Here is a 21295-nt window from a genome sequence, read left to right as displayed (position 1 = left end):
GAAATAATTTGGGTGTAATCTGAGGATAGAAATCATCGAATCATAGAATTGTAGAGTCGGAAGGAACCTTGAGCCTCACCTTGTCCAACTCCCTGCAATGCAGGAATTCTGCCCCCCAGCTGTGGTGTGTCTTTGCTGGTTCCATTTTCACCATTCCCAAAATGCCTCAGTGGATAGAGTTATATAGATACCCCATCTTACAGTGCAACCGTCTAGGAACCCTTTTTTCAAATTAAAAACTTTGTTGATGGGGAGAGGGTGGAGAGTGCAACTCTTAAAACAGCAAATAAATGGATAGTTCCATAGAACTCTCATGTGTATGAGCTGGGGTGTGTGTCTGTTTGTGTGAGAGTGTGTAATCAATATACTGTTACACCAAGTACGAGATTTATTGGCTTGACTTGTCCAAGCACCCTAGTGGAGGCAGACAGATCTTAGACGTAACAAGAGTCTGCTGAATCAGGCCAGTGGCCCTTCCAGTCCAGCATCCTTTTCACACTGGGGCCAAGTATATTCCCATTCTGGGAAGCTTGCATGCAGGATCTAATGCAGCAGCAGAAGAATTTGTCGATGGCAGAAGCTCACTTCTTCATTTTCGGCCGTATTCTACAAGCCACTGAAGTTCATATCTGAGCCTGACTGAGGAGAACTTCTACCGCATCTCCAGGTTCAATTCCCTTTGCATAGTGTCTGCTAGGAGTTAAACACCTGAGTGGATGCATTCAGTCTTTACAGCAGTTGACACAGGGAGTTGCCTTACACTGATTTTGGCCATTGGTCCATCTCGCTCACTTCTGTTTTTGCTGACCAGCAGCAGGTCTTCAGGCTTTCTCACACCAACCTAGAGATGGCAGGTATTATTAAACTGTGGATGTTTTGCCACCCTGGGTTCATTCAGGAGGAAAAGTGGGATATACATTAAATTAATAGCTAAATTTTATTCCTAGCTCAGTTCATAGCTCAATTGCTTAGAATGTGGTGCTGATGATGCCAAGCTTGCAGGTTTGATCCCCTGGACTAGATGATTGGACTAGATGATCCCCAGATGATGATTCCAACTCTACAATTCTACGATTCTATCATTTCACAAGCTGATGAGGCTCATTTTGATAGAGGCAGCAGGACAATGCTGTTATTATTTTTTTGCTCCTAGCATTGCTTTAACCCAAAGAATGGCTTTTAAATTCTTCTTCTTCTTCTTCTTCTTCTTCTTCTTCTTCTTCTTCCTCTTCCTCTTCCTCTTCCTCTTCCTCTTCCTCTTCCTCTTCCTCTTCCTCTTCCTCTTCCTCTGTATACCACCCTGTATACCACCCTTCACTCAGGCCAGTCCACAACATAAAACCAGCAAAATATACAGCGGTACCTCGGGTTAAGTATTTAATTCATTCCGGAGGTCCGTACTTACCCTGAAACTGTTCTTAACCTGAAGCACCACTTTAGCTAATGGGGCCTCCCGCTGCCACCGCGCTGCCAGAGCACAATTTCTGTTCTTAACCTGAAGCACTGTTTCTGGGTTAGTGGAATCTGTAACCTGAAACATATGTAACCTGAAGTGTATGTAACCTGAGGTACCACTGTATAGTAAAAATAGCAACAGCAACAAAGCATTAATCCCCCACCCCATGCAAAGAATACAAAGTCCAGACTTCATCAACATGACTGTCTGCTTCAGGCATGAGTGGAGGCCTTAGCCTTCAGTGCCTTGGCATGACAACAGGGGTGTTGAAAACGTGCCCCCATTTCATCTGTGAAACCGCAGATGATGTGTGCGGCTGGGAGATAAGAGGACTGCTTTTGCACCAGAAGCGCAGAGAGTTTGATCATCATCAGTGCTTCAAGTACCTAAGTGGCGCTCAACCTTTTGCAGCCCCAAGAGCCACTCCATCACTCGAGTAGAGGCACAAGAGAGACTCCAAGCACATTTGGCCAGGCAAGGGGAAATGTGTTACGAAATAATGGCCGCAGCACTCATCACGCTGGCCAGACAAAGGTCAGCATCAAAGCTGTCCTGAGCTACATTTGCTTTTTACTTTATGGCTTCTTTTATTCATCTGCAAAGAGGAGCTAATTGCTGTAAGTGGAATGATGCCAAGACCTTCTAACTACACCTGTCATTGCTCCTTCTGTTTGCTGCCAAAGGGAGTTGGTTGAAAGATCCAGTGGCTGGCAATCAAACGTGGTGGGGTGTTTTTTTTTTTGTTTTTTTGGCCCTTCATCATTTCCCCGTGCTTCAGGAAGGCAGGCTATCTGCCACATTTTCATGGAAACGGAGAAAGCGAAGAAAAAAGAGACTTGGACAATAATAATAATAATAATAATAATAATAATAATAATAAATGTATACCCCGCCCATCTAGGGACGCCGGTGGCGCTGTGGGTAAAACCTCAGTGCCTAGGACTTGCCGATCGTATGGTCAGCGGTTCGAATCCCCGTGGTGGGGTGAGCTCCTGTCTTTCGGTCCCAGCTCCTGCCCACCTAGCAGTTCGAAAGCACCCTTAGGTGCAAGTAGATAAATAGATACCGCTTTATAGCGGGAAGGTAAACAGCGTTTCCGTGTGCTGCGCTGGTGCTGGCTCGCCAGAGCAGCTTCGTCACGCTGGCCACGTGACCTGGAAGTGTCTTTGGACAGCGCTGGCTCCCGGCCTCTCAAGTGAGATGAGCGCACAACCCTAGAGTCGGACACGACTGGCCCGTACGGGCAGGGGTACCTTTACCTTTTTTACCCCGCCCATCTGGCTGGGTTTCCCCAGCCACTCTGGGCAGCTCCCAGCAGAATATTAAAAACATGATAAAACATCAAACATTAAAAACTTCTCTAAACAGGACTGCCTTCAGATGTCTAAAAGTCAGATAGTTGTTTATTTCCTTGACATCTGATGGGAGGGCGTTCCACAGGGCGGGAGCCACTACCGAGAGGGCCCTCTGCCTGGTTCCCTGTAACCTCACTTCTCACAGTGAGGGAACTTCCAGAAGGCCCTCAGAGCTGAACCTCAGTGTCTAGGCTGAATGATGGGGGTGGAGATGCCCTTTCAGGTATACTGGGCCGAGGCCGTTTAAGGCTTTCCACAAGCATCTGGTCGGCCACTTTGAGAACAGGATGCTGGACTCGATGGGCCACAGGCCTGATCTAGCAGAATCTTCTTTTGATAACTCTCCACTGTCAAATGTCTGAGGGATTCAATTCCAATTCAATTCTGATTATAATCAGACTAATGTGCAGATGGGAGCTTGGGTGTTCGCAGTTCCCAATTGCTTTGATGCAGTTGGACGGCACAAAACATCTTCGCCCCGTGCGTCCCTTTCACAAGGTGAGGCAGCTGGTGGTGACTGGATTGGTGATGGTGGGCTAAGTCAGCCTGGCCGGACAGGTGTGTGTGTCACACATGTGATATTATGCATGCACGACACCTCTCCCCAAATGTTGGGCACAACTCAGCACGCCTGTACTCCTATGTGTTACATTGGATAGAACCCATTTGGCTACCTATTGCTAATGGAGTCTGGCAAATGTACTTTAGGACTCAAAGCAGAAAGTCCCACAACTGACAAATCCCACCACCCTCACTGATGGTAAAAATAAAAATACAGTAATAAGGAACTGGATAACCTTTTCTTGACACCCACAATTAGCTGCCTGAGGGCAACCGCTTCACCATGCCTAATAACAGGGCTGGGCCAAATTTAGATCGGCTCCGAAATGCTCTGATCTTTTTGCCGATAGCTTGGCTTGTTTCTGAACCAATCTAGTCTTGAGTTGGCCACAGGAAAGGGGAGGGAACTTGCCTACCATGAAAAATTTTAGGGCCCCATTTCATGAGACGAAGAAACCAGATGTTCTGTGTTTTGGTTTAATACATCCGACTGCATAACTCTGTCCACAAGTCAGGCTTGTATTGCAGCATATATCAATGAGGCCAACTGCAGAGCTATTGCTACCTGCTGTTGTAGAAACGACCTGACTCTAATTACAATTTTGCATTTAGTAAGATTTCTTAAGGCAGGCTTGGTTGTGTGCTCTATTTCTCTCTCTCTGTTCTCTCCCCCCACCCCCACCCCTTGTGCTGGGTTTTTAAGTCACTGTACATCTTGTGTCTTTAAATAATGTATTAGGAACATTGTCAAGTCTGTAAGTGCTTTTTTAATGAGAGTGTGAAGATTTAATGGGGTTAGATTGCTTTCCATGACATTTTAGAGTGACTTAATTGTAACAGCGGAGAGAGGCTGTATTTTAAAGTTTTCTAAGTATGTCAGCTGTGGATTGTAGTGCAGCGCTTTACAGGCAAGATGGATGATGAGTTGAGAGATGGGGTCCCCTCCACCCCTTTTTGAAATGCTAGCCTTCGTTAAATAATAACATAGTTTTGAATGCAAGTGAAAGTCCAATACTGTTCAGGTATCTTCAAAACCAACTTCTGTCCTGCTCTCTGAAATAATCAGGTGTTCTTTCTCAGGACTAAGTGTTCTTTGGAGTGTGGGTCTATCTAATGCCAGGGGTCCCCAACCCATGGGCCAAATACAACTCCTAGCCAGAACCAGCTGTCTGGGTCTCCTCCAGCTCCTTGGCTGTTCAGCAGGGGTAAAGCTGAGAGGGAGAAGGGCGTTGGCGTTGTGTGAAATGAACAATTCCTGCAAAAGGGGGCCTACTGCAAGAAGATTGAAAAAGAAGAAGGAAAGGTCTGAGCAGTACAGTGCTACCTCGGGTTACAGATGCTTCAGGTTACGGATGCTTCAGGTTACAGATTCCACTAACCCAGAAATAATACCTCGGGTCAAGAACTTTGCTTCAGGATGAGAACAGAAATTGCGTGGCGGTGGCGCAGCGGCAGCGGGAGGCCCCATTAGCTAAAGTGGTACCTTAGGTTAAGAACAGTTTCAGGTTAAGAATGGACCTCCAGAAGGAATTAAGTTCTTAACCCGAGGTACCACTGTAGATTGGTCTTCCTTGCAAATATGGAAAGAGGGTTTGGGGTTGTTGTTTTTTTTGGCCAAAATTGGTTTTTGAGCTATTTTAAATGAAATTCGTCATCTACACTACCAACATGGGCTGCTATCTGTCTGGATTTCCTGGACATTTTTTTGTGATTTCCACCCAGACACTGTTTGTGAGGACTGAATATCAGCTATGCCCAGGAAATTCCAGACATATGGTAACCCTATCATAGAATTGTAGAGTTAGAAGGGATCCTGAGGATCATCTAGTCCAACCCCTTGCAATGCAGGAATATGAAGCTGTCCTATACCAGGATTGAACCTGCAACCTTGGCGTTATCTGCACCACGTTCTAACCAATTGAGCTATCCAGGGTTACATAGTTTTTGCAACTGTGCATGCAGTTTTCACTACACTGCGAAGTAGGCGTTGCAGTTCAACTTGTCTGTATATGATTACATTGTATAGCTGGAATTGGAGAGGTTTTTTTCTTGCTTATCAGGACTGATGAAGGGCTTTGAGAGGTGTTTCTCCCCTACAAAATTTGTTTTAAAAAATCTGGAGAAAATGGAAGATGAAATGTCTGTAGAGTTAAAAGGTAAAGGTAAAGGGACCCCTGACCATTAGGTCCAATCGTGACCGACTCTGGGGTTGCGGCACTCATCTCGCTTTATTGGCCGAGGGAGCCGGTGTACAGCTTCCGGGTCATGTGGCCAGCATGACTAAGCCACTTCTGGTGAACCAGAGCAGCACACGGAAACACCGTTTACCTTCCCACCGGAGCGGTACCTATTTATCTACTTGCACTTTGACGTGCTTTCGAACTGCTAGGTTGGCAGGAGCAGGGACCGAGCAACGGGAGCTCACCCTGTCGCGGGGATTCAAACCGCCGACCTTCTGATCGACAAGTCCTAGGCTCTGTGGTTTAACCCACAGCGCCACCCACGTCCCTCGTCTAATAGAGTTACTAAGAATTAAATATATGCCTCTCTTCCCATGGGGAATACCCCCTCTCTCATTGCATATGTCTATGTTTAAAATATGTGATTTTATGGGTCTGTCCTGGAAGTTGGCCACGGTAACTTTCCACCAAGGTAACCCCCCAGAAATTCCCCCCCCACTCCTGCTTTAATGAATTTTGGGGGTTAGCAGTTCCTGCCTTCCTCCCTCCCTCCCTCACTGCACAGAGAAGCAAGGACTTCTACAAATGGCTGCACCTTTTGACAACTATTCCAAGCAAAGTGGGTCTTTATAAAGGGAAGTGGAGCAGCTTTTGCCTCCATGCCTTCCTTAGGGGCTTCCTGGGAGCATCTGGCTGGGGAAAGGATGTGAGGTGATGTAAGCTTTTGGTACCCAGCACAGCAATTATTATGTGAGCACTTTCTGTGTTTCTTATCTTCCGAGTAGTGAGAATGTAGCTGATAGAACTGTGTGGGTGTTTGGGTGACACCTCCAGTGTGAAAACTCACTCTCTGGGCTGCAGCTGCTTTTAAAGGGAACATTTCACAAACTGGGGCAGACCGCGGCTACCAGTCCTCATGGAAACAGGCAGCAAATTAGGCATGCCTGCTGTCCAAGTAGGTGAAGTCATTGTGTCCTTGTTGTATCTGTGACATTTTCTCAGTGGAGGCTGGTATATTAGGGCAAATGGGATGCTGCCCCACCAGGAGTGCCAACGTGGTGTTGTGGTTAAGAACAGTGGACTTGTAATCTGGTGAACCGGGTTCGCTTCCCCGCTCCTCCACATGCAGCTGCTGGGTGACCTTGGGCCAGTCACACTTCTCTGAACTCTCAACCTCACTCACCTCACAGAGTGTTTGTTGTGGGGGAGGAAGGGAAAGGAGATTGTTAGCTGCTTTGAGACTCCTTAAGGGGGAGTGAAAGGCAGGATATCAAGTCCAAACTCTTCTTCTTCTTCTTCTCGGCCCCACAACTGTGGGTTCCCACGGCTGGGGGTGCCATGCAGTGTGCAAGGACCTGGCACCAAAATTTGTGAGTGCCTGGCCCCTTCATGGGGAATTTTGTGGGTGCTTGGGCACCCAGGGCCCCAGGGAGTTGGCACCTATGTGCCCCACCAAACCTCAGCCAACTCCCACATGCCTGCCTTCTTACTTACAACCAGTCCAGGGGTCTCCACTGCCTGTCGGCTTCCTCCTCCTTAGTCTCAGTGCTGGCCCTTGTAGAATTCAGTAGGGAGGTGGATGGGGACAAAACTAGAATGAATTGGCTCTGCCTGTCATTGGCTCTGGCGCCACCTACAGTTGGGCTCCCTACGTTCTGCCCTATCAGTTCCAATGGGCGTCAGCTGCAACTGACTTCTCTGTGTGCATCTTCCCAGTGCTGGCAGCTATGTGTTTGCTCAGGGCGGAAGCTGGCTTGCAGTTGCCCAGTGCACAGATAGACCCGTTAACAAAGTATGCCTAGTCAGGCTTGATTCGATTAGATTAAATCCAATGGCCATGGCATCTGGAGGGTCCAGCATGCCTGCCCCTCTGAGAGCTTCCCCGAATCCTATTAGACCAGTTAATCTGATTGGACAATGCATTCAAGTCCTATATGAACTTCATTGCCTTAATAACTTTCTGTGGTGATTTAATCCTTTAAGAGAAATTCCCTCAAAGTGCTTGAACATCACTTTGTAATGTTTAATGCCCCCCCCCAAACCCAGAACAAGCCTCAGAGCCTTCCCTTCTTTCTTTTCATATTCCTGCTTTCCACATTTTTTTAAAATCCTGGGAATTTTAGTATTTCAGCAGAGAACAGGGGCTGTATACACAACCATAATTTAACGTACACGGCTCCCCACCCACACCCAAGAATCCTGGGAACTAGGGTTCACCCCCGACAAAACTACAACTCCCAACATTCTTGACAAACTGCGGTTCCCATGATTCTTTGGGAGGGGGAAAGTGGTGCACTTTTGATGCGCAGTGTGAATGCAACTCTTTTATATCCCATTGCTCGGCTATGTTTTTTTATTTATTTATGGCAAGAGTCTCTAACCTTTTGATGACAGATGTTTTAAATCAACGAAAAAGCAGCTGCCACTGTGTGCTAATTTGCTGTGTTGGTGAATTATATATTTGTTTTAAGTGAACAAAACTGATCGCTGGCGTGGCCTTCCTTTGATGCATTGGATTCATTTCCCATATGGCGATGTGAGGTAGCGAGGAAAAACCCTGTGAAATTAAAACACACACCTCAGACATTTGGGGTGGGGATGGTTGGATGCCTAAAGGCAGAAGCATTATATTGATTCAGTAATTTACCTGCTTCAAGCAGGGAATCATAATACAAAACCCTTGATAAACTCTCGGTGTGATGGGGAAACACCTGTTTCTGCCCGTGCTTCCTACTGATTCCCCTGGAAGCTACCTGCTTATGACAGGTGTTCGCTAAGTGGAAAGCAGATAAAGTTATTAAGAGATAATGAAATAGATCTGCAGACCAGCTTATTTTGGGGGCTGGGGAAACAATGGGCACCCTGGATGGGAAGATGAATTTAGTATCGTTTTTTAGTGGGTGGGGGATTCAACTCTATGTGTGATGGCCTGGGATTCGGACTCAGAGGCTGAACCTGAGGAATCCCAGACTGCATAGGAGTCCCCGCCTCCAGAACCAGCTGAGCCGGGGCTGGGGCCTGAGCCTGAAGGGTCCTCACCTGTGCTGGATTCTCAGGTGCAGGCACCAGCTGAGTCTGCTCTGGCCCCTGAGGTGAGGGAGGACCCATTGCCTGCAGGTGCGCCACTCTCAGCCCCGTCAGGGGAAGAGGAGGTTGCCTCTGGGTCCAGTAACCCTCCAGCCTCTCCTGAGCTGCAGAGGCTCAGGGCAGAGAGGTGGAGGGAACTAAGTTCCTGCAGGAGGAGTGCTCGCCTCCAGGCCAGGAGAGGTGAGTCACCTGTGGACCGGGGCCGCCCTATGCCTCGGGGCAGATAAAAGCCAGTCAGCCCCAGTCCCAGGTTGTGGGAGCAACGTTGTTGCTAGCCTGTTCCTGCCTGCACCCTGTCCTGCTCTTCTGCCAGAGTTCCTGACCCTACCCGACTCCCCGCCTTGGACCCAGCTACAGCTTTGATGGACAGCCTCCATACCGCACCACTGACCTCGGACTGGACTCGGACCTCACCTCTAGGTTAGCCCCTGGGACCAGCACACTATGCTACAATGTGGGAAAAGGCTTTCCTTAGAGCTCTTCCATTGAAATCTGACTTTCCCATCCTGGTGCCCTCTATGAGTGTTTTGTTTCACAACTCCCATCAGCTCAGCCATCGCAGCCAGTGGTCAAGGAAGATGGGAGTTATAGTCCCAAACAAAGCATCAGATTGGGGAAGGCTGTTTAACACAGAAATAAACAATGAAATCTACTAAGGTCATGCCATTCCCAGAGATGTTGTTGGTAAAAGAGGGTGGGAAGGGGAGAGAAAGAGACGGATGCTTCCATTTATCATTCCATTCCCTGCTGTGTAGAACCCCCTCCAATGGAAGTAGCATAACCACATTTTTGCACAGCACCAATGGCACAGGGAAGTTGGAGAGAGATTTTTTGACCCAGCTCTAGTACAAAAAGATGCATGGTGCCAGTGTGGTGTAGTGGTTAGAGCAGGGGTAGGCAACCTAAGGCCCGGGGGCCAGATCCGGCCCAATCGCCTTCTAAATCCTGCCCACGGACAGTCCGGGAATCAGTGTGTTTTTACATGTGTAGAATGTGTCCTTTTATTTAAAATGCATCTCTGGGTTATTTGTGGGGCCTGCCTGGTGTTTTTACATGAGCAGAATGTGTGCTTTTGTTTAAAATGCATCTCTGGGTTATTTGTGGGGCATAGGAATTCATTCCTTTTTTCCTTCAAAATATAGTCCGGCCCACCACATGGTCTGAGGGACGGTGGACCAGCCCCCTGCTGAAAAAGGTTGCTGACCTTTAGATTAGAGTGTTGGACTAGAATCTGAGAGATCAGGATTCAAATCCCCGCTCAGCCATGAAACTCACTGGGTGACCTTGGGCGAGTCACAGTCTCGCAGTCTAACCTAGCTCACGGGGCTATTTTGTGGGGATACAATGGGGTGGAAGAGAAACATGTTTGCCACCTTGAGCCCCTGGGAGGAAAGGCAGATATAAATATGACAAATCAACAATAAATAATGGTGCAGAGAAAGTGGTTAGTGCAGGGATGGATGAATCTGTCAACGGTGGCTTCTCTTGTTCTCGTTTCTTCATTCTTCAGTTCTCAACATTCCTACATCAGTTTATGATTTTTTTAAAAAAGAATCTTCATGGGAATTCACCTGTTTTTTAGTGCAAATCTCGCCTAACATGCATCCTTTTCTATGTAATTTTGCCTAAAATTCACATTTTTCACATTTTTGTATGTTTTCACCATTAAATGCACTTTTATGCACACTTAGCCCAGATATATGAATTTTTTATTTATTTTTTAAAAAATACACATTACAGTGGTACCTCGGGTTACATATGCTTCAGATTACATACGCTTCAGGTTACAGACTCCGCTAACCCAGAAATAGTGCTTCCGGTTAAGAACTTTGCTTCAGGATGAGAACAGAAATCGTGCTCCGGTGGTGCGGCAGCAGCAGGGGGCCCCATTAGCTAAAGTGGTGCCTCAGGTTAAGAACAGTTTCAGGTTAAGTATGGACCTCTGAAACGAATTAAGTACTTAACCTGAGGTACCACTGGACTTGGCTAGAGAAGTGAATGGCGAAATTCAGGTAAGTGAGACTGTTGAAGTATGGCTGGGCAAGTCAGGAAGGTTCCCCTTTAAAATGCAATGTGAATCGAATTTCTCTCCCATTAGGCTAGAGGTTTTTTTTCTGATGCTACTAGAACTTGGCATTGAAATAGCCAGCCAGCAATGGTTCCTCTCTGTACCTCTGCATAAGCTCTTAATATTTGTGCACCCAGCACTGGAATTGTGTCAGGCAGAACAGCTCTATTCTTTTCCTTTTTTTAAAAAAAAAATTGCACTTCTCTTGAAATCTTCTTTTCGGAGTGTACGTATGCGTCAAACTTCCTGCACCTTGAGCAATGCCTGCTGGGAGGATGCTACAATGCATTTGTTAAGCCCATTTGAATGATTCTGTTTGGGTTCCCTGTGCCCTGCCCCTGCAGCTGATGCTCTGAAAGAGAACTTGCGTAGATTAACTCTGGCATAACTGGATGTGTTTTTATTTTATTGGCTTTGGAGGATACCCTGCAGGCCTGCTGGCATTGTGTTATCTGGCAAGGAGGGACCTGCTGCAGAGTAATAGGATTTTGACAGCAGAGACATCTTCTATTCTGCATATCCTTAAGTGTTGCTCAAGGTGTAGCCTTGCTAGCAGACGCATGCTCAGCCTGATTGGAGCTAGATTGTGCAAGGGAAGCATTATTCTGTCTGGATAAGACAGCGTTCTGGGCAGAGGCAGTCCAGGACCTTTTGCTGCTAGAGGCCAAACAGGGAATGTCACCCTATGCCACACACTGTGGTCATCCGTAAGGGAATCCTACATGGCAGGGATGCACTGTGGTCTAAACCACTGTGCCTCTTGGGCTTACCGATCAGAAGGTTGGCGGTTCAAATCTCCTTGATGGGGTGAGCCCCTGCTGCTCTGTCCCAGCTCCTGTCAACCTAGCAGTTCAAAAGCACACCAGTGCAAGTAGATAAATAGGTACTGCTGTGGCAGGAAGATAAACGGCATTTCCCTGCACTCTGGTTTCCGTCATGGTGTCCCTTTGCTCCAGAAGCGGTTTAGTCATGCTGGCCACATGACCCAGAAAGCTGTCTGTGGACAAACGCTGGCTCCCTTGGCCTGAAAAGCGAGATGAGCGCCACACCCCATAGTCGCCTTTGACTGGACTTAACTGTCCAGGGGTCCTTTACCTTTTACATGGCAAGGTTGATGTTTGCCAGCCTTTATGTCACCATATCAGGCAGCTTTGTAACACAGTGTGGATTAAATGCATACTTGAATACACACACACATACACATACATGTGGGCCTGCTTTTTGTGCTGGTATTCTAAAGCATTTTAGTTTCAGAAAGTCCTTCCCAAACAAGGATATTTGCAGAGGATCACAGAGCGCAATGAGGCACAACATTGATTTGTCTCTCTTTCTGGGTGATGCCTGAGCATCTTTGACAAGGGCAAGCCATTAGGTCTCAGCTGTGTACTTCATGGCGCTCTCTTCCTTGTCATTCATGATAGCTTTTCTGAGCCATCCATTCTTCTGGGAGCGCTCAGGCAGAGGTTCCCACAGGCAAAAGGTCAGCCCACTAACAAGCTCAGAAACAGGCATGTGGCAAAGGAACTTCTGGATAATTAAATGGTTCACAATGCTCAAAAAAAGATCTCAGGGCCTCCACTTAACCTATTCAGCAGGTTCTCTCCCAGAAAAGCAGAACTGTCGAAACATTTTGCAGCAGCCTTGTCACCAGCCTAGAGGGGGCATCTAGTTTTGTGGAAATCCCCTTTGAAGGGGGAATTTGAAGGCAGAAGGGGGCATTTTGTAATTGCACATTTTTGTTATGTAAATAGCAGCCATGGGGGAGCCTGAGCAGCATCAAGACCACAGTAGGGGGGGAGACATAGATTTGAAGGCTGCTGTGGCACCAGGTAAGGTGGCAGATCAAGTTCAGGGCTCTGAGCCAGCTGCAGGAGATCAGGGGACCACTGCACCAAGACTGGTGGACAGGAGCCCCCAGAGATATTCCTGGGCCACCAGTGCTGGAGGAACCAGATGTATCACACCACTCTTCAAACCAGTGCATTAGGTGAGAGGCTATAGAATGGCAGGGGAGTGTTCATATTGGTTCTTTAAAGCTCTGAAGATCTCTACAAGATCTCTTCTCTGGAGACAGTGAATTAAGAGGCTACAGTCTGCTCCCAGCCTTTGTTAGAACAAGTTGCTCACTTGGAGCTGCCTGTGGCATTGCAACTTATAACCAGCTTTCACTTCATCACATTCTCCATTGGAATACAGCATCAGAGTGGAAGAAGACAGGTGCAAATAAAATTCTGAAACACACATGTGCCCCCCCCACCTCTTATATTTGCATTGGCAAGGGAGCTACTTCTGTAAAATAGAACAGTGATTTCTACTGGGGTCACGAGGAGAGGTGAGAGGGTAAACTCCACCTGTTCACCCCAAAATCCCAGCTCATTTCAAAACTAAGAGTAAAGAGATCTCCAGAAGAAATGGGCCAGCAGGGCGTGTTGAATTTTTCAATGTTCAAATTCCAAAAATGAAGGCTGCAAAAAGTTGCAACCTGACTTGGGAATTCAAAAGGTATTTTGGTTAGATGAATTAGTTTTGCTTGGAAAATGAAATGTCTATAAAATTGCATAGAAATCCTTAGAAATGTTTGCCAAGTACTTGCAGTGTGTGTGTGTGTTTGTATATGTATGCATGCATGTACACACACACACACACAAAATTTTATATTACCTGACGCTTTCTGAAGGTAAAGTTTAAATTCTCTGTTTTTCTGAGAGCACTTTATTTGCTTCTAAATCAAACATGGACTTACCAAGCTAAATGTTGCCCAATCACAAAAATAATAGCAGATTTGAATTCCTCACACACACAAAAAAACATTTTTATGACCCCCCTCACTGAATAAATTTGCAAAAATTAAGTTTTACCCCCTAAAATGACATGCCCTAATGGGCCAATCACTCAATTTTAGTTTCTTATTTCCGAACCTTAAATTCACATTTCTGTAGCAATTTGTTTTTTGTTTTGAATAATCCTTATGAAAATTCATTACCATTTTAATGTATTGGTTGGAGAGGTGTAAATTGGGTTGTTTCTTATTAAAATGCAAATGAAATCAATTTTCTCCCCCATCACAAAGCACGATCATCTGAGAAGGTTGCAGAGTGCAGATCGCTGGTGAGAGGGATTTGCAGAATGAAGGAAAGGAGACTCATAAGAGTTCATCGGTCAACACAGAAGCTAGATATGCAGAGCAAAAACTCGGCACCCCACCCATGAAAATGTCATCGAGCTTTTGTTGCTCCTTTCATAGTTTCCAAATCTTAAAGAGGAGACTGAGAGGAGATACGATAGCCATCTTCAAATATCTTAAGGGCACATGCCACATGGAAAATGGAGCAAGCTTGTTTTCTCCTGTTCTAGACGGTAGGACTTGAACCAATGGCTTCAATTGACAAGAAGGGAGATTCTGACTAAACATCAGGAATACCTTTCTGACAGTAAGAGCTGTTTTCTGAACCAGGAAGGGTGGGGTGGGTGTGTGTGTGTGTGTGTGTGTGTGTGTGTGTGTATATATATATATATATATATATATATATATATATATATTCAACAGTGGAATGGCCTCTCTCGGGAGGTTGTGGTCTCTCCTTCGTGGGAGGTTTTTAAGCAGAGGTTGGATGGTCATCCGTCATGGATGCTTTAGTTGCATTTCCTGCATTTTGGGGGTCAGGATAGATGACCCTCGGGTCCCTTCCAACTTATGATCCTATGATCCTAAGAGATACCAAGCTCTTACATGACCAGCTCTAACTGCAGTTAAGGGGTTTCTCCTGATGGGTTACGTCCCGGCAATAGCCGAGGTTCACTCTCCGGCACCAGGGGCAGAGAGCAGGCGTGGCATGGCTGGCGCACATCCCGGGGGCCTGCTGGCACCCAGCACGGGGGGGGGGGCAGCCACGATGGCACCCCACTGGGGTTGTGGTGCCAGGGGCGTTGCGTTCCCCCAGCCCCCCTCTTCTTCCACCAGTGCATCCAGGCAAATTCTGCGCATTGTGTCATTTGAGAGTTTTTCATTCTCTGTGAGCTTTCATGGTGTTTCTTCCTACCCCCATGACTGCCTTGGGTAGCTGTTTGATCTGTAAGGAGCCAGGGTGGTGTAGTGGTTTAGAGCAGTGGACTTGTAATATGGTGAACCAGGTTCAATTCCCCGCTCTTCCACATGCAGCTGCTGGGTGACCTTGGGCTAGTCACACTTCTTTGAAGTCTCTCAGCCCCACTCACCTCACAGAGTGTTTGTTGTGGGGGAAGAAGGGAAAGGAGATTGTTAGTCGCTTTGAGACTCCTTCGGGTAGTGATAAAGTGGGATATCAAATCCAAACTCCTCCTCCTCCTCTTCTAAGGTAAAAGGTAAAGGTAAAGGACCCCTGGACGGTTAAGTCCGGTCAAAGGTGACTATGGGGTTGCAGTGCTTATCTTGCTTTAAGGTTGAGGGAGCTGGCGTTTGTCCACAGACAGCTTTTCGGGTCATGTGGCCAGGATGACTAAACAGCTTCTGGCACAATGGAACACTGTGACAGAAACCAGAGCACACAGAAAAACCGTTTACCTTCCCACCACAGTAGTACCTGTTTATCTACTTGCACTGGTGTGCTTTCAGACTGCTAGGTTGACAGAAGTTGGGACAGAGCAGTGGGAGCTCCCTCCATTGCAGGGATTCCAACTGCCAACCTTCCGATCGGCAAGCCCAAGAGGCTCAGTGTTTTAGACCACAGCACCACTCATGGGCCACCCCTATGTTTAGCAAAATGTGCCACAGAGTTCTGAATGCTTTTCGAGAAGGAAAGCGTTCTTGAAAAAGAAAAGAAAAACCCCCTATCAATGTGAAAGGACAAATCCAAACTGTAATGGAAACCAGATGGGCCAACTATTTTTGGAGCTCTTTGTGCATATATTGTGTCTCTTATTAGCATTCATTAAGTCAAAGGCGGGGGGGGGGTGTTGGAGAATAGGCATTTTTTTTCTAGCAACATTAAACCAATAACCCTGGCATGGAGCCAAGGCAGTTCTTGTGGATTAATTGTTTTATAACTGCTTTAATTAAAACTGTTCAGTGTATGATTAACCTAAAAGTTTTTCATTTTCCACCAAATTGTTGAACAAATGAGACATTAATATTTTACATTAACGGTAGTGCTGTTGCTTCAGCGTTCTGAACAGCTTGGGCTGTGTTTACTGTAAGCAGACACTAATGGATTGCTAAATCGCTCTTTCAGGGACAGACTTTCATGTCCCCATTTGCGAGCAAAATGCAACAAGCCTTAATTTTTCCCCTCAGTGGATTTTGGGGCTACTGTACTGCTCTTTCGTGGGTTCTAGCTGCTTTTGTTTAGCAAGGAGAGCTCTGGAGAGGGAGCAGATTTTGGTTGCATCCTGCAAAGAAATGAATCCACACTTCTCAAGCTAGTCCATGAACCAAATTCCTTCAGAATTTGCACCTCTCTGAATTTTGCAATGCAGTTCTTCAAACAACTGGTGTGTAAATGCTTAGGGAAACCATGAAAACATGCATTATTTTAATGCGTACAAATGAGCATTGTCTTAAGGGAACTAGCTTTTAAAAATGTATATATTAGTCAAATATATGTTTATAGGGGGATATTCACACTGAAGCACTGAGAAAGTTGGGGAAGGTATTTTATTTATTATTCAAATTTGTGCCTAAATGCAGAGTACTAAATTTGAGGTTCTAGGGAACAGAATTTGAATTTAAGGAATATGAGAACCTGAATGTGAGAGAGTCATCCATTTTTAGATAGTCCCACTTTCTGTTTCCTGATTCTAATGTTCCAGTTTGAATCTTTTTTAAAAAAAACAACAGTTCGACATCCCCCAGGATGAATTTCTAGAATTGTTGTTCCTCTATAACTAGGTCCCTCCCAAGGTTTCTAGAACTTAAATCTCTGATGGGGAGTGGATTGATTTTGTCCTTTACACATGCATGTTCATTAAAGAATGAACATGCACAGTATGATAGCATGTGGCACAGAGCCTACCCTTTTGCACACTGAAGCTCAAGTTTTCTGTGTAATAATTGGGGGCAGGGGGAGCTCAGACAGTGTGCTTTGGTATTAGAACAAGGTTGCCCATGGGCACCTATTTCCATCCATGTAAAGCTGAAGTGTTGGGTATGAATTTTCCAAATCCCATCCACAACGGCCAAACATCAGCTCAGCCTCCCTGATGATAAGAATAAGAAAAGCTCAGCCTAGTTTCAAATGCTGTCAAGTGTTAAAGTCCATTGACTTTGAGCTAATGCTCAGACAGCTAGATATCATAGAACCCATACTCAAACACAAATATCAAGTATTTGGCAGGTGTTCCAAAGCTCTCTGGTAAATATTGACTGTCAAAACTGACAGAGGATAAAATAAGGGCAAATGTCAGAGAGCAAATGGATCTCAACTGTAGCACCATAATGCTTGTGAAATTCTGAAAAAGTGGGATGCCAAGCAAGCAGTTCTTAAAACAATGAGTTTACACTGAAGTTTTAACCCACACACTTTTGGTTAATGTTGAGTTCTCTATCTGTGGCTCCCAATATGAGTGCTTTGAGGTTCCAGAAGCAGCACCCCTCACTCTCTGGAAGAATAAGGTGTTGCTACATCTAGATGTTGGGACACGGGTGGTGCTGTGGGTTAAACCACAGAGCGTAGGACTTGCCGATCAGAAGGTTGGCGGTTCGAATCCCCGTGACGGGGTGAGCTCCCATTGCTCAGTCCCTGCTCCTGCCAACCTAGCAGTTCGAAAGCATGTCAAAATGCAAGTAGATAAATAGGTACCACTCCAGCGGGAAGGTAAACGGCGTTTCCGTGCACTGCTCTGGTTCACCAGAAGCGGCTTAGTCATGCTGGCCACATGACCCGGAAGCTGGACGCCGGCTCCCTCGGCCAATAAAGCAAGATGAGCGCCGCAACCCCGGAGTCGGCCACGACTGGACCTAATAGTCCTTTACCTTTACCTTTACCTTTACCCTTTCCATCTAGATGTTGCCTCAGAGGTCTGAGACTTCTGTACGGAGAAAAGTGACAGGCTTTGAATGAAAATGACAGTGCTGAGTTTGAAAAAGAGAACTTTTAGCAGATCAGCACATACATTGTTTGGAATTCAATGTGGTTAAAAAAGAAGGGAGATCTGTAAGGGATGGTGAGTGTCAAAATCTGGACAGCAGACACGGAGCAATGGATCCAAACTACAAGAAAGAAGATTCCACCTAAACATTAGGAAGAACTTCCTGACAGTAAGAGCTGTTCGACAGTGGAATTTGCTGCCAAGGAGTGTGGTGGAGTCTCCTTCTTTGGAGGTCTTTAAGCAGAGGCTTGACAACCATATGTCAGGAGTGCTCTGATGGTGTTTCCTGCTTGGCAGGGGGTTGGACTCGATGGCCCTTGTGGTCTCTTCCAACTCTATGATTCTATGATTCTATGATTTTTCTTGCTGCTTTCTCAGATGTGCTCAGGTGGGACACACTCTCCTGTTTCCCTCTAGGGGAGTCACCTTAGTGGTCTTTGGAGAACCCAGCTGTTGGCAAATTCTGCATTAAAACATCAGCCTATGCCGTCACCTTTCAAGTATGTATTTTTCCAGTTGGCTGGTCATCCCCTTGGGCAGGTGCTTGTAAATCTCGTGTACCACAAAGGTGATGAGTTCAAGTGACCAAATGAGACATGCTGGTCCCTTGACCCAAGAAAAAAACAACCCTATAAGCTGAAGTGGCAAGAGATGGGGGAAATGAATACACCGGTTAGTTGGATGGGCACATAATTCATACAAACAAGTGAGAGTTGTGTTTCAGGAGAGGTTAATATTAAAGAATCTGGGTGGATATATCCACAGAGCAATCTTATTAACCTGACTGCTTAGGACGCATGTACAGAATCCTGTACAACAGGGGTTGCCACCCAGCACTCGTGGGCACCATGCCACCACCAGGGAAAGACCTTAGGCTCTGAGCTTTCATTTTCTGAAAAATAAGGAAGTCTCTAGCCCTCCTAGAAAGGATGTGCCGATAGAATTCTTATCAATTTCTGTAAAGTGAGCCAGTTTTGCTGCTCCTGCCTGTCAATGCTTTTAGCCAATAAGTGAAGTCAGAGTGTGATAAGTGAGTTGTTGGGACACCAGGCAATACGAAGCCCCGGGGTCCCAAAGAGCTGATGTTTCCCCCTCTCCTTTGGTGCACTTTTTCTGCTGTGCTGCTCTGAGCACCACTGATCTTTATGCAACTAAAACAGTGTGACTCACACAGAAAGGGGGGGGGGTTATCAGCAGACTAGTGAGGGAAATCTCCAAGCTTGTAGTGCAAAGGGGGAAAATGTAAACAGGAGAACCCAAAACAGCACAGTGATGAATGAATGTGGGCATTAGGCATCAGGGAGAAAATTGATTCAGTTTGCATTTAAAGTGGAGTCTATCTAATCTGCACTTTCAGAAGCAACGCACAAACTGAAACACAACTACCCTTCAAAAGTCACACTTCTCTGAATTTTGCAATGTAGTTCTCCAGCCAAGTAACAGTGTACAACAGTGCATATACTAGGGTAAAGTGTGCACATAAATGCAGATAGATATTGGTGAAAATAATATGCTTTGCATATTAGGATAGTTTCACAGATGAACTGAGTATTTTAAAATCAATCAATCAATCACAAAGTGATGTGGAAAAGTAGAGAGTCTTGATTCTTTGGCATCCACTGTTGTATTATTGGTAATACTCAGCAGTGGTTTGGGCAGTGGCATAGCGTGGATTGCCAGCACCCAGGGTCATGTGGAAGGGAGGGAGAGGTCACTTCCTGGTTCACATAGGGAAGCTGTTTTCAATAGAGTCCAACAACAGAAGCACACAGCTATATTGAGGCAGCAAAATTTTGTGTCCCTAACAATTTTGCATCCAGGGCAACCGGCCCTGTGGCCCCTCCACACTATTCCACTGGGTTTTGGAGTCTGTTAGAAATGGTAGGGCAGAAGGCAGGGGTCCAATAGTACATGTAGCTGGAGTCAATGATGGGTAGAGTCAACGAAGTCCTCTTTTGTCCTCTTCCTGCTCCTTGCAGTGAGACTAAGGTTGGGGAAAGCCTTGATACCTTTGTTTAGCATTGTTGAATTGTGCATCTTAAACAGGTCAACTGCACAAAATAGCTATTGGTGGTGGGGTTTTTTTTTTTATCTGTATACTTTAAACGCATTAAAGTTTTACAGCCAAAACCTGCCTTGTGTGTAATTGGCCTCATTGCTTAAAAATGTAGCCAGGAATGTAACTGAATAGAGCTAGAAAATTAACAACAGATGGTCTGGAGAGGCTCAAAATGATTGGGGGAGATATACAAGTAATGTCTTGATGGAGGGACGAGAGAGAAACTGAAGGAAACATTTAGCTTCTGGTTGGTTTTGTCCTTTTGGATTGAGATGGTGATTCTGTCAATTGCAGAGTAAACCTGAAAACCCATGTTTGCATGTCTCAAAGTGTGAATGCTAAGTGGGGTAGAAAGGTGTTTTTCCTCCTGGCTCCTAGTATCATGGAGTTGGAAGGTACTTCATCTTGGTCATCTTGGCTGGAGATTCTCTGCTTCAGCACCCACGACAGTGTTTTGAACAGGGGTTTTCAATATGAAAATATGAAAGTTCAGAAAAGTCAAAGGCTTTTTTGTGTTGATTAGGAGATGAGAGGTCATTTGCCTCCAGTTAGACCTAATATAAATGAGATTACCTGGGAAAAGCAAGCTCACACTTCTCATAGAGCTTGTAGCCATATTTAAGGTACATAAGAGGCTTGTTTATAATGATATTTTGGGAATGATTCGTGTTCTTCTGTAGCTGCTTTGTTTTATACTTTTTGGATGTCCCAGTGTCACATTGTAAAGCAGACCCTCCAAGTGTCCCTATTTTCCAAGGACCTCCCTGATTTAGAGAAGCCATCCCGGTTTCTGATTTGATCCCGGAATCTCTCACTTTTCCTTAGGATGTCCCTATTTTTATTGGAGAAATGTTGGAGGGTATAAAGTTATCTACCCCCTGATCTGTCTGAAGGCAATCCTGTGCAGGGAAGTTTTTTTTAAAAAATGTTTTATTATGTTTTAATATATGTTGGAAGCTGCCCAGAGTGGCTGGGGCAACCCAGTAAGACGTGTGGGGTATAAATAGCAAAATTATCATTATGGAATGGGACATCCCTATTTTCATCAGAGAAATGTTGGAGGGTATGTGTAAAGGAGTTGTGCTCTTCTGTTTTCCAGTGTATTTTTGTTTTCCAACGTGTTTCTTACCAATAAAAACATTGGTGTGGCACGAGCAAATTTTGGCTCCCAGTATGTTTCCAAGCACAATTCAAAGTGTTGGTGTTGACCTTTAAAGCCCTAAACGGCCTCGGCCCAGTATACCTGAAGGAGCGTCTCCACCCCCATTGTTCTGCCCGGACACTGAGGTCCAGCTCCGAGGGCCTCTGGTGGTTCCCTCACTGTGAGAAGCAAAGCGCCCGCCCGCCCTGTGGAACACCCTCCCATCAGATGTCAAAGAGATAAACAACTACCTGACATTCAGAAGACAGCTTAAGGCAGCCCTGTTCAGGGAAGTTTTTAATGTGTGACATCTTAGTGTATTTTTG

The 21295-nt window shown here is 45.8% G+C and overlaps 1 protein-coding gene across 4 annotated transcripts in view; it reads left to right on the top strand.

Moving 5' to 3' along the window:
• The window catches only part of AUTS2 (activator of transcription and developmental regulator AUTS2), a 689755-nt gene that overhangs the window by 32181 nt on the left and 636279 nt on the right, over positions 1 to 21295 (top strand). The gene's annotated exons all lie outside the window — the stretch shown is intronic.

The sequence above is a fragment of the Podarcis pityusensis genome (assembly GCF_964106645.2).
Source record: "Podarcis pityusensis genome assembly, chromosome: 15".
NCBI lineage: Eukaryota > Metazoa > Chordata > Lepidosauria > Squamata > Lacertidae > Podarcis > Podarcis pityusensis.
Note: the sequence above shows the minus strand (reverse complement) of the source record. Positions and strands in the feature narration are given on the sequence as shown.